Raw genomic sequence first — 13,168 nt, 5'->3', positions numbered from 1 at the left:
CTGGACTCTGATGACTTAAACATTACCTTTAAGAGGTCAGTGGTAGAAGTCCAGCAAGAGCTGGCACAGCAAGTGCAGGTAGGGATAGAGACCATGGCAGGCAGCCTAAAGGGAGTGCAGAGGTGCCTCAGTCCAAATAAGGACAACTCTGCTGCCATCAGAGGCTCCCTCTCTCTGCTACGTGGACTCCAGTAGTCCCTTACCAACATAGCTGCTGTCCTGAGGCAGGGAACATTTACCCTCCCAAAGTGACAGCAGCATGATTGACAATAAGTTGGGGGCTATCCAAAATGTCCTGGAGTCCATTCAGCGGTATATGTCCTCCCTCCTTGAAAACATGGCTTCCTACCACTGTGCTGTAGCTGCTGTGTTGCGAAACCAGCAGTTCCTCCTTGCTGCAGTGATGGCTTTTGCTTACCCACAAATGGCAGCTGCCTGGACCTTTGATTCCACACCTCTATCCCCTGATGTCTGTGTGCCCCCTTCAACTTCAACAACAACAACACCCATGGCACAGGAGGCACCACACACATCAGAGGATGAAGATGTGGAAGGAACAACATTCACTAGAAAAACCACCTGGTAGCTATAGTCTGTGCCACATGGACCCTGTCTCCTTAGTTCTGCGCTTAAGATCATGCCAGTGTAATGGCAGCTGCCAATGTATCCTCTCACTCTACCATAGTTGACTTATCATGCTTGGACTACCATAGTCTCAATTCCTACCAATTGTCAATTTGGACACCTCCTCACTGATGCTTACCTCACCTACACATGTCTCATGACATGTCCCTCACCCTTGCACTCTGACTGAACATGTAAATAAGTTACAATAATCCCATATCTAATGTTTTTCAATGAGCCATCAACTGTTTCAAATATATGCATTGTGTGAAGCTAGGACAATGAATACAGAACGAAAGGACTTGTTTGGCTTTCTGCCAGACACAAAGCTACACACATAGGCCCAAACTAGATTAAGGTGACTGATAGCATTGTGGACTACAGCAAAATTTCTGAGTTTTGCAAGCATGTAATAAACAGGTACCATGCAAGTTTATATATGGCATGTGTGGTTTAGAACACAAGTGTCTGGAAGTATCTCTGATAATTGTACCAGTGCAAAACTGATGTGACCAGCAAAATAGGCATGTGTAAGACTGTGACAGTATTCATTTCCCAAATGAGGTGCAGTGCAATATTCAAAACTTCAACTTCAAAAATGAATGGTACATAACTTACAACAAACAATAGATGTTGCCTGATTATCTGTCTTACAATTTTTATACATGCACAATCAGAGTGTCAGGAACTGCACTGAATAGCGTATTGAGTAGCTGATGTCATACCGCAGCCAATCAGACAGATCCTTGGTCATAGGGGATACACATAGTCACACAGGTAAATCATTACTGAATGCACACCCAAAGGCATTTGTCTAACGTGAGCAGTGCAGACATGATAACACCACGACAGTCAATCATCATGAACACCATTTTGTAGGAACCTAACAAGATTTATTAATGCTAAAAATCACTACCTAATAAAAAGCCTCAACTACACACCATTGTACACTAACCTAACCTATACTAACTAAACTTAACTTATCCCTACAGCTAACTATCCTTATCTTCTCTTGTACATGTAACTCCACACAATAAACATTGCCCCCATCACCCTTAAGAGACAATAAATGAGGACAATATGAACTAAAGCTAAACATAGACTACCTAAACTTGTTGGCTATACAAATATATATTTCTGTGTATTTTTTTATTTTATATTTTTTTTTTTTAACATTTTTACATATACCTCTATATATAACTGCCTCAACACCCCCAAAAAACAAAAAATATTCCTAAATCTTTCCCTCAACTGTACCAACTATGTCCTAAACCTAACCTACTCTATGGCTACTCATCTAAAACCCACTGATACTATTTACAGTAAAATCTAGGGGAAAGAAAGGTACTGGGAAGAGGGAAGGGTTCAAAGTCAATGCTTCTTCAGCTTCCTTTTTATGAACTTCTGTAGTTTGCATTCCCCAGTTAGGCCAATCTCAATTTGATCTCTGCCATGTCCCTACAGATTTCTTCCTCAACTTGGAGGCATTAGAAGATGGTGGCGGCTGTGGATTGGATGCTGTTGTGGTAGGGGCCATAATAGATGTTGAGGGTGTGGAACCTGCAGGCCCACCACTGACCCTCTGTATTGAGGTCCCACTTGTGTTTTTGTTTGTAGCAGGCTGTTTGGCTGGTCATTTATGAGGGAATGCCTGCCACGACGCCAATGCTTTCTCACGCCTGTAACATGTGCCCACCCAGCAGTACCCTCTCTGGACCTCAAAGATGAGCCGGAATCTCTCAGAACTCTTTTCAAAGGCACACTTCTGTGCATGAGTCATTGAGGCCGCTAAAACATGAGAGGAACATGTAATAAGAAACTGTGTTGGGTAGAGGAAGAACAAGCATGCAATGGAAACAGCATCTTCAGGTGACACATGTAGTCCGCCAAACCTTAGAAAACACCATCAAGCCCAAAGTCTATATCAATCTGCCACCCAAACATCTATGAAATAATTTTCATGTCACAGGGATAATGGCTATCCAATGTTACACACTATCTGTGCCCAAGCTTGGAACATCTCCTAAATACCAGGTAACTCACCATGCACATCTTATATGCACATGATGTGATCATGCTTGCTCTCACTCATCATGATAGGAAAATCATATAGGTTCTTCTGCACTCATCTCCTCTACTACAATCCACAGACATGGGCCACAATCATCCAGAGAAGAGCTGAAATCTCAATGTGTACTCAGCTAACTGTTGGCCTTGTCAAAAAGCTTCTTGCGTGGCTGGTGCATCACTTCATTTTGGAAGAGTAGTGTCGCATTGATAATCCCCTTGGAGACCTTGACACATGGACCTAACTTGTAGCATGTCCAGAGTAACTTTGTGCAATGTGTGGCACACAGTGCAGTAACATGTGTATGACAAATATGTTGCCAACATCCATACATTTCTTAGACCCAGCAACTCTGACAGATACCTTGGCTGACATCACTGTTTGTGCTCATATTTACCTTTTCCAAAGACTCACAAATCCATTGCAGCACACATTGCCACCTGTACATAATTTTTCTCATTCCACATCCTCAACATTGCATCAGCATGATGTTGATAATCAAGAATAGATAATAGTGTCTTAATTAACACACATGCCATTTTAACATGGCATTGCACACATCATACTCTCTCACACGCAACCCTTGATCTACACATTTGATATACAAGATAACATTTACTTGCTGCATCGGGCCTTTAAATGGTGAAACCTTGGCAATGGTGTAGGGTGGAGGTCCACCTGCAAGACGTGACAGGAAAACATAGCTTTGTGATTGTTGTACAAAGAAAACATGAACAGCTGTTACACATTCCACTTGTTTAGCTGAGTGACTAAGTTAACTTAGATTTAGGGATGAGAAACTGGCATCAATAACATGTCATCTAGATAGACATTGTTAGCCCACAAAAACACGTACAGATATGGGATTCACCATACGTACATGTAGCAAACACCTAACAATGTCTTGGAGACAGAACACTGTCAATTGTCAGAAGCTTTGTACTTTGTAGAAAATCTATGTGAAGAAGGAGCATCAACTAAGATGCTCCACTTTTTCTTCCGCCCTCGCCCGCCGCATTACTCCACCATGTGTGTGCAGTATTTGACATATGGCACACCATGGTGCATGTCAGGAGACTAACGTTGTAAATTATGACATTATGGTGGCACTTTGCATGCTTTGCATCATACATTAAGGTGCCAAACCTGCTAAGTGAAATAGGCACATTGAAAACAATGGGGGTGTCATTTAACCAACCTGCCTTTGGTATGCATTCAAGTTAACAAAAAAATGACACAGTAGGATCTAGTAGATTTAACTGCTCAGTTTTTCTGTGCCTCATTCTGCCGGAACACACCCCTTGCATTCATCATGCCTGACGCAGGCATGATGTGGCATCAGGGTTTCAAAGTGCCACACTGCTTGCATTGCACAACTTTTGACATATGGTGTGGCAATACATGCCTCCACCAGCCACATTACCTTCATAAACTATGACACTAATGTTGAGTAGGAGCTGTTAAGTCCTTCTTACATTTGTGTCCTTGTTACGTCACTCTGCAGAAACATGACTCAAAGAAAACACACATCCATAACTACCTATACTCCAGCATCATGCTTGTCATCTCTTTAACATTACTTTGCAAATTTACACAGTTGTCAGGACCATGATGGACATGAACAGTTGTGCCTGGGACACATGAATCCTTGCACCAATCACCCGTGTGTTTTGTTTTTGGCACTTCAATATGTATATGCGATACACAAGGTACAAAGAGAGGAAGGTGCAAATTGTCAGCAACCGGTGCATTGCTGACCTCTCATGAATGCAGGTTGGCTGAGACACAGAACTAGCTGTCCTCACCTTTGTCATGACATGCTGAACTAATCCTCATGTCCTACAGTCAGGTAAATGCAAATAAGGGTGTAGCTATGTATAATGGGCACTTTCCAACAGTTCTACCTGCCCCAATAACAAGGTGTTACAGGAGAATTCCTTTCATGGGCGGTGAGGTCTGCCCACTGGTGCTTCAAGTGCGGGTCAGTGCGCTATACCGAGAAGATGCGTCTGAGATAGTACAGCACCTTGCCCCAGCTCAGCTTCTATGCCTATGTTGGGTAGCCCATAATCACACAGTCACCCATAGCCATCATGTTTTGGAGGTAATGGCACACCAACCAGATGAACCCTCCCAGTTCGTTCCTCAGTCATACTCTGCGCCCTTTCCTTCCCTGACATGTTGCAGTTTCCCTCCTTGTAACCTAAAGACCCCAAAAAATAAGAAAATGACTATTCCCCAACTAACCCCAACTACCCCAACAAACTTAACTACCACAAGACAGACACCCAACAATACTGACACAGTAACAGGACAAAAATGTACAATACAATAACAACAAATACTAGATGAAAAAGACACAGACCGCACACAGCACAAAAGACTCAAAATCCACTACTCCTCACACCAGCACAAGCACCACACAACCTCTCTCAAGTACTGACTGCAAGACTGTGAAGTAAAAGTGAAAGTAAGTTCACTTTTCTATGTGTGCCGCAAGGATGCCCTATTACATCACTTCCTGGGCTAGTGTGTCACATTTATTGATATGTGTCATTTTTTTTATGCATGACGTCCATGCAGGAATTTTTGTATTAAGGCTGACAAAGCATAACCATTTAGTTTAGATGCACAGGTACGAGGTGTCATTTTTGGTATTTGCAATGTATGTAGAACTACTGTATGCATAATTTTTTTACACATAATTGGCATGCATGGACTTTAGAGGGAAGGCTGACAAGGAATTGAGATTCACATTCTGAGTTGCAGGTGCTATGCATCTTTGTTGTTTGTATCGTAGGGCAACATATCTATGCATGAGAATTTCACTGTGTACCGCTAACATAGGAATGTGTTTTCACATGTTTGTAGGTAGGTGTGTGTGATGCATGGTAGGACTAATACTGTTTGCAAATGAACATGTGTAAGAAGATTCTTTTCTGCATATATTTGCACATGTGTATAATGCGTGTACTGCGAGTGACCATATGTGTTGGGACTCATATTGTAGGTCGGCCACATTGTTATGTTTAGAATTCCCAATGTCCGTTCCACAACACAGCATGAGATAGGATGGGCCATGTGCAAAACATGTTCATAAATATGATACCCTTGACAAATGGTTAGCAAAGGATTCTGTTGACTAAGGCTGGGTTATGATCCGGTAACCTATGACAATGTAAGTGCAAGTGTGTGTGTGTCTCTGTTGGGTTCCAACGGACAGACTTCATGATGCAATGCAACACATGTTGCGTATAGTTCCCCATGCATGCAAATTGTTCGAGATGGTATGCTGATGTGTGTCATTGGTGGCATTTATGTGGCATGTTTGTGTGTGAAAAGATATGTTTCATGTTCGATAAGTAATGCATTCTACAGCTATGTGTTTAGGGATGTGCCAACTACCAATTCTCTATTCTAGCATGGCTATATGTTGGGCATTGTCTCAAGGCTGTGTACTCATATCTGTGTTTACTATGCTTCCCTATTTGGAAACATATGTACTGTTCATATAGGTTTGTAAGTAATTATGTGACGCATACACATTTTCATATGTTAATTGCTCTCTTTTCTCCATACGCAAATAGACAGCACCAAGCCTGGTCCACCTAGGTGGGACATGTGTGCTAAGATATAGGATTCATATGATTAACACATACACTTGAAATGTACAATGACACCCTTATTTTTGATAGCCAAATTTCCCTATTTTCATACCAGCTGTATTGCATGGCTGCTCTCAGGCAGTGATGGCACCAGTGCTCCAGTAGCACTTTGTATGCCCACGCAGGCCCATTGTTGCATGTATTGAAACAGGTTGACTGTGGCCACCTCAACTCAGTTCACTGTGCATAGGCAGGCCCCTGATGGTCTAGAGTTGAAATAGCCTCCTCTGGGGATTGGTGGAGGGTTGGGGAAGGGGGGCCTGCCATCCTCAAGATCAGTCATCAGCACTGCAATGTGCAGTCACCTGCAGACATACACCTGCAGATTTGTGGTCTCATGGCCAAGTATGTTTTGTTAACTTCGAAGTTGTGGATGTCAGGCTTGCCCTATTATTTACTAGGGACTTACAGCTTGTTTGTGTTGGACATGTCTCATCATTTGCTATGGTTTGACATGAGTTGGCCTACATAGGTGAGAATATTCCTACGATGTTTGGTTAAGTCATCGATAGATTGAAGAACTGGGCCATATCTGCAGACCCAGGCTAAAAATACTGTCATTTGTCACTTGCTTCTGTAATACCTGTGTGCTGGAAAAGCTCACAGTTGTAGTTGTTGCCAATGTAACTGCAATATGTACTGACATACACAGTTTCTGTGAATATGTGTCTGGTGTTACATGGAAACATTGTTGTGTTGTACAGAGAGTATTAGTCAATGTGTGTCCCTTCACACACACTGAGGGCATATTTGTCAGGTATGCTTCTAGTTCAACATTGCTGTCATAATTTCTGCAGATTGCCCTTAGTACCCATCTTTGTCATGAACATTGTCCATTCATTCATGCAAAACATACTAAGACAGACTTGTGTACTTTGTAGATGGACATAGCTTCTTCTACAGGCTAAGCAATATTTGCTCTCGCATATCCAGGCTTTGCTAGATCACATGACTGACCCCACCACATTACAGGACACCACCCACAGCACTTGTGTAGTATCTGAGGAACCCCTACATATTGGATCTCAAAGTGACATAAGGGACTCACTCATCTGTCCTTCCACATCATTTATTAGACATGGGCATACATTATCATCTGCATTCTACAACCTTTGTCACATTCACTAGAAGCATATTAGATTGCGTGATTACTCATGACAGCTATGAGTAGAGAAGATGCAACACTCAACCTATCTGTGTCGTTCATCACACGTATAATTTGTCATGGGTCTGTGACTTGTTTAGACATTGCTTGACTGACATGCACATTCCAAACTGGATAGAGTGTGAAAGACCTAGACATTTAAGTGTTTTGGTCCCTGTATGTCACTCTCTCGGTCAAACATGTGAGTGCCACTGAGGAGTATATTTTCTGTTACCACCTATGATAGTGGCAATAAGACATTGCATGGTTACATAACAGACATTAACCAGCCACTGGAAGTAATTGCTACTCTTTTCCTACCTAGGCAATGCATTTGTACATCAGTCTTCAAGTGTATTTCCATGATTGCGCAGGCATATGTCAAGCCAACACATTTATGTGATATGTGTGTGACAATGTAAATTGTTTGTGCTACAGACTATGCATACATTTCACCCACACATTCATGTGATAGTGCATTGTTTCATTTTGTTTCTGACAATGTTCCAAAGTTGTTGACATCTGTTGTGGTTTCGTCATATTCTCTGAGATGTGGGCAAGATAAATAGGACTGTGATGGTGAAAAGAAGTATGCTATGAGAAATCAGAGTTCAAGTTACTTATTTACAAATGTGATTTATTGATGCTTGGAGTACAGTCTGTAATTGAAAAAGCTATGCACAATTTGGTATCTTCTGTGTGCTGCAGCAGCAGAGTTTGTTTGTTACCCATCCTCCTGTTGTGCATCATTGTCTTCATCCTCCTCATTGGGGACATTTACCTGTTCGTCCCAGGGGACATTAGTGCATTCACAGATGTTATGCAAAATTGCTCAGACAAGTATCATTTTGCACACAAGGGGTGGTGCATATAACAGGCATCCTCATCACTTAGGCACCTGCACTTGGATTTCAGCAGGCCAAATGTCCTCTCCACCACATTCCTTTGTGTGTTTCATTGTAAGCTCGCTCAGCATCAGTTTGAGGATTTCCATATAGGGTCATGACCCATGGCTGGATGCCATAACCTTTATTGGAATGTGAGAAAAAGTGTCAGACATGCACATTTCTTAATTGCTATGTGCCATGTCACATATTTGTTTACACTGGAGTGGTGATTGAGACTTGCCTCTAGTATTGTGTGTATTCCTGTTTCAATGCATGCTTGGATTGGTGTGTTGTGGTGCATTTTCCAGTCATGGGTTGTGCCTCAGGGGCCTGGTTATTGTTGATTACTTTCTGGTCTGACAGTTCACCAATGCAGAATATGTGTAGTATTGTCTATGTTTGTCCCTAAGTCCCACTACTTTAGACCTGTAGAAGTGTGATGTTCGCTTAAATTGTACCTATTCTGTATGTTTCTGTGTTGTACGCCACAAGACAGGTGTTGCACCCTGTGTGTTAGATGTGAATCCCACCCCCTTTATCTTGAAATACCTCCCTTGCACAAAGTGTTGCCATTTGCTGGCTAGCATGCCCATGTGCATGCGATATATACACAGTGTTGCACAGTTGTGTGGGATGTATTGTGATATATGCAATGAGTTTCGAAACACCTGTGGGACAGGGCATGAGCTGCTTTTCTGCACTTCCCTGCATCACCTATCTAGCCCTCTAAAGTCCCATGTCTCCTAATTATTGTGCTTATCTGGCATCTACCTGTGCACTGGCAGTAGCTCAGCTGCCACAGTCCACTGTTGGCACCCTTGTATCATGTTAGGGAGATGTGAGATTTATGGGCATGATTGTTGGTGTGCTGCGAGGTGTCCATTCCTATACATGATCTATCAATGATGGTGATGTTCTATTTGAATGCATGCCGCACTATACACTACAGAAGGGAAAGGTGAACACAATGAGTATATCAGGTATATGTTGATGACAAGTAGATGCTGATGCCATCAAAAGGGTGGCATTCATTCTCAGTGCTGTCTCAGGTTTCTACAGCTTTGTACATGTGGGGCTGTGCCAATATGTGAGTTGTTTGACGTTTGCATAGCAAATGCAATACACCTAGCTGAGCTATTCCATGCTAAGTGTTATGTGTGAAGAATCTGTATTTTTGTATTAACATGTGGACACATGTAAAGGTTTGTCCCCAACTATAGAATGCAAAGGGGGCATTGCTTCACCAGTCTATCATGTAAAGTGTCAGTCAGGTGGTGCTTAGAACTTGTACATATGGCCGTATGTAAAGGTGATAGTGATTGAGTGCGAGGTAGAGAGGGATGTGTCCATGTGTGTAGTGTGGTGCATGTATTGTTTCTCCCACATGTTTAGTGTGTTGTCTGTGTTAAGAAGTGTAAGTTAGCTTACTTACGAGTAGGCCATTGCCATATTGTCCATCCTGGAAGTGTTGATTAATTGTTGAGTGTCTGAAGATGTAGGCATTATGGACGCTGTTCGTTTATTTCGCAAGAATGTTGGTAAATATTCCACAATGGTTCACAGTTCCCTCCACATGAATTGAGTGTGTGTGTTTCCTGTTCCTGCAGATGTGTTCGGTTGCAGCAGGAGGGACAAGTTGGACATGTGTCCAGTCCATTGAACCCAGCATATGTGGAAACTCAGTAATTTGGTAGAATCCTTGTTTGCTCTTCTGCTGCAGTTGCTGGGAGTTGGGGAACATGATGTGGTGGGGTGTGAGGCGGATGATGGCCTCCAGGACCATAGAGAGGAATGCAGAAAGGGATGGTTGTGATATTCCACCCACTTGTGCTGCAGTGGTGCTGCAGTGGTGCTGTAGTGGTCTGAAATGATCCAGAGGCCAACATGTGGAGGACGGCCATGAGTCTGGTCATGGGTGGAATGGTAGTAGTAATTTCCACTCTTGCTGCACACCTGACAAATATGCCCTCAATGTGGTGGAGAAGCTTTATGAGGGTCTCCTGCTTGAGACAGTACCTCTTTGTCCCTGAGGCCAAGGATGTATGCACATGTGTGGAATTGTTTTTCTGCCAGCTTGTAGATATGGTGCTAGTGGGATAGCGTAATTTTTTAGAAGAGAACTCCTACCTTGCATATCATTGTCAGTAATGACAAATTTATTGCCAGACTGCTCTAGCAGCACTATCTAAATATGGCACTGGGTTAGCGCCACTTTAGCCTCAAAAAATGGTGCAAAGGCGGCGCTAACATTTCTTAAATTTGGGCCTAAGGGGGTCATTCTAAGTCTGGCGGACGGCGGAGGCCACCCGCCAGACTTCCCCCACCAAAATACCACTCCGCGGTCGAAAGACCGCTGAGGGTATTTTGGGATTTGCCCTGGGCTGGCGGGCGACCGACAAAAGGCCGCCCGCCAGCCCAGGGCAAATCATCCTTCCCACGAGGACGCCGGCTCAGAATTGAGCCGGCGGAGTGGGAAGGTGCGACGGGTGCAGTGGCACCCGTCGCGTATTTCAGTGTCTGCATAGCAGACACTGAAATACAAAGTGGGGCCCTCTTACGGGGGCCCCTGCAGTGCCCATGCCATTGGCATGGGCACTGCAGGGGCCCCCAGGGGCCCCGCGGCACCCCCTACCGCCATCCTGTTCCTGGCGGGAACAGGATGGCGGTAGGGGGTGTCAGAATCCCCATGGCGGCGGAGCGCGCTCCGCCGCCATGGAGGATTCACATGGGCAGCGGAAAACCGGCGGGAGACCGCCGGTTTTCCGCATCTGACCGCAGCCGAACCGCCGCGGTCAGAATGCCCTGCGGGGCACCGCCGGCCTGTCGGCGGTGCTCCCGCCGACCCTGGCCCCGGCGGTCTCTGACCGCCGAGGTCAGAATCACCCCCAAATTGTCCAACATTGACTGACAAACTATAAAATTCATAAGGCTTTCATTCACAATGCGTTATTGGATTTTCACTGTAACTGACAACAGCGAAACATGGTGGACAGTTGGCAAATTAGCAGGATCCGCTGAGGGTTTCTTCAAAATAGGAGTCACTAAAGCAGGTTTCCAAATCAGTGAAACTATTTCTACTTACAATCATAAACTGCACAATCTGGCAAGGGCCGAACTCAGTTTAGTTGAGGCTCTATGCCGTGTATTTGCAGGGGGTGATTCTAGTGAAAAGCCTCATTTAATTGACAACAGAAGCTCGTGGCACTTCCAAAAAGAAGCTTACCAAGCTCTACACTTAAGATTGGTTTCAATGGTATACCCCTCTCCCCGTATTAGACTCCAGCGATTGCCTTATTTGACAGATCATCACATATTCTGTGCAAATCTTGTTAATTTTATCATAGAAAAAGATTGCAAGTATTATTACCAGTAAAAAATATAAAAGAAAATAATAATAATAATAATACTATATTGCTGACTTACTCCCGTGATGAGTGCATGTTCTTATTTGCACCTCTCATCCTCTACATGCTCTAAGCAAAAGTATGCGGTGATTCAAATGTAGCTCTCTCTGTGGCTACCTCACACATACCTTCAACCTTTCTAAATTAAAATATAGTTGATGTTGCTGATAGAATGAAATAAAGGTCATGACATTTATGTGATGTGTACCAGTCGGGAAACATTCATTAAACTTTCAGATCCGATGCCAGTGAGTGACTTGTGACTGAGCGGAAGCAGGCAATACGGGCACATTGTCCATAATGTATTCACTTTATATGCGTTTGTGTGACACAGCACAAGACAGATGAGTGACAAGATTCCAGCATCCGCAGTCTCAGGGCAGGAAGTAATTGAATCCATTTCCAGATGCGATTGAGGGCGGTTCATGTGGGCTTAGCTGTATATGGAACGCAGAAAGCAGCGTGCCTCATATTCAATATTCAGCTGTAGTGCATACATTGTGTAATGAACACTCCATGCTGCCAGGATCCTAACCCTTGATTGCTAGAACATTTCATGCACATTAAACAAGCATTTGCAATGAAATAGGTCATGCATATTTCTAGAAGGTTAATTGTCATGTTTTGACAACAGCACCCATGAGCAAAAACAAAAGAAACTGAGAAAAGATTACTTGGCAAAATACCAGAAAGTTAGCTTTAAAACATAATCCTTTGTGCCTGCTGGGCACCTTTTTGCCAGCCACAAGACTTCTGTTTGCGGGACACTAGAAGTTAATGTTTTCAGTATACCAAACTGGATTCCGCCCAGGAAAAAGCACTCAATTGACACTCATAGCAATCTGGGATGATTTTAAAAACACACTTGACCACAATGGAGTTGCTGCACTACTTCTCTTGGACCTCTCGGCTGCCTTTGATACTGTTGACCATCATACCCTGATTCAAAGACTCCACAAAGCCAGCACAGAAGGGACTGCTCTCGACTGGGTTACATCCTTCCTTCAAAACAGAAATAATATTATCTATTCTCCCCCTTCTCGTCCAAACCCTACCTCACAAAAGCAGGGATCCTCCAAAGGATCAATCATCTACATGATGTCATTACCAGAATTGATCAATGATTTTAAACTTGCATGCTACAACTATGCAGATGACACACAAATACTACTTAAATTGGAATGCCCCACAGACATTGAAAACTCACAAATATTCAGTTGCGTCAGAGCCATTGATCAGTGGATGACCGAGGGCCATCTCATACTAAATGCTTCCAAAACAGAAATACTCAGATGTGGCGACTGAAAAAATTATGACCCATTGTGTGCCTGGCTTGACAATCTCAAACCACGTCCTCGAGTATCTAAGGAGGTAAA

The sequence above is a fragment of the Pleurodeles waltl genome, chromosome 12, assembly GCF_031143425.1.
Source record: "Pleurodeles waltl isolate 20211129_DDA chromosome 12, aPleWal1.hap1.20221129, whole genome shotgun sequence".
Lineage (NCBI taxonomy): Eukaryota > Metazoa > Chordata > Amphibia > Caudata > Salamandridae > Pleurodeles > Pleurodeles waltl.
This window is presented reverse-complemented; position numbering follows the sequence as displayed.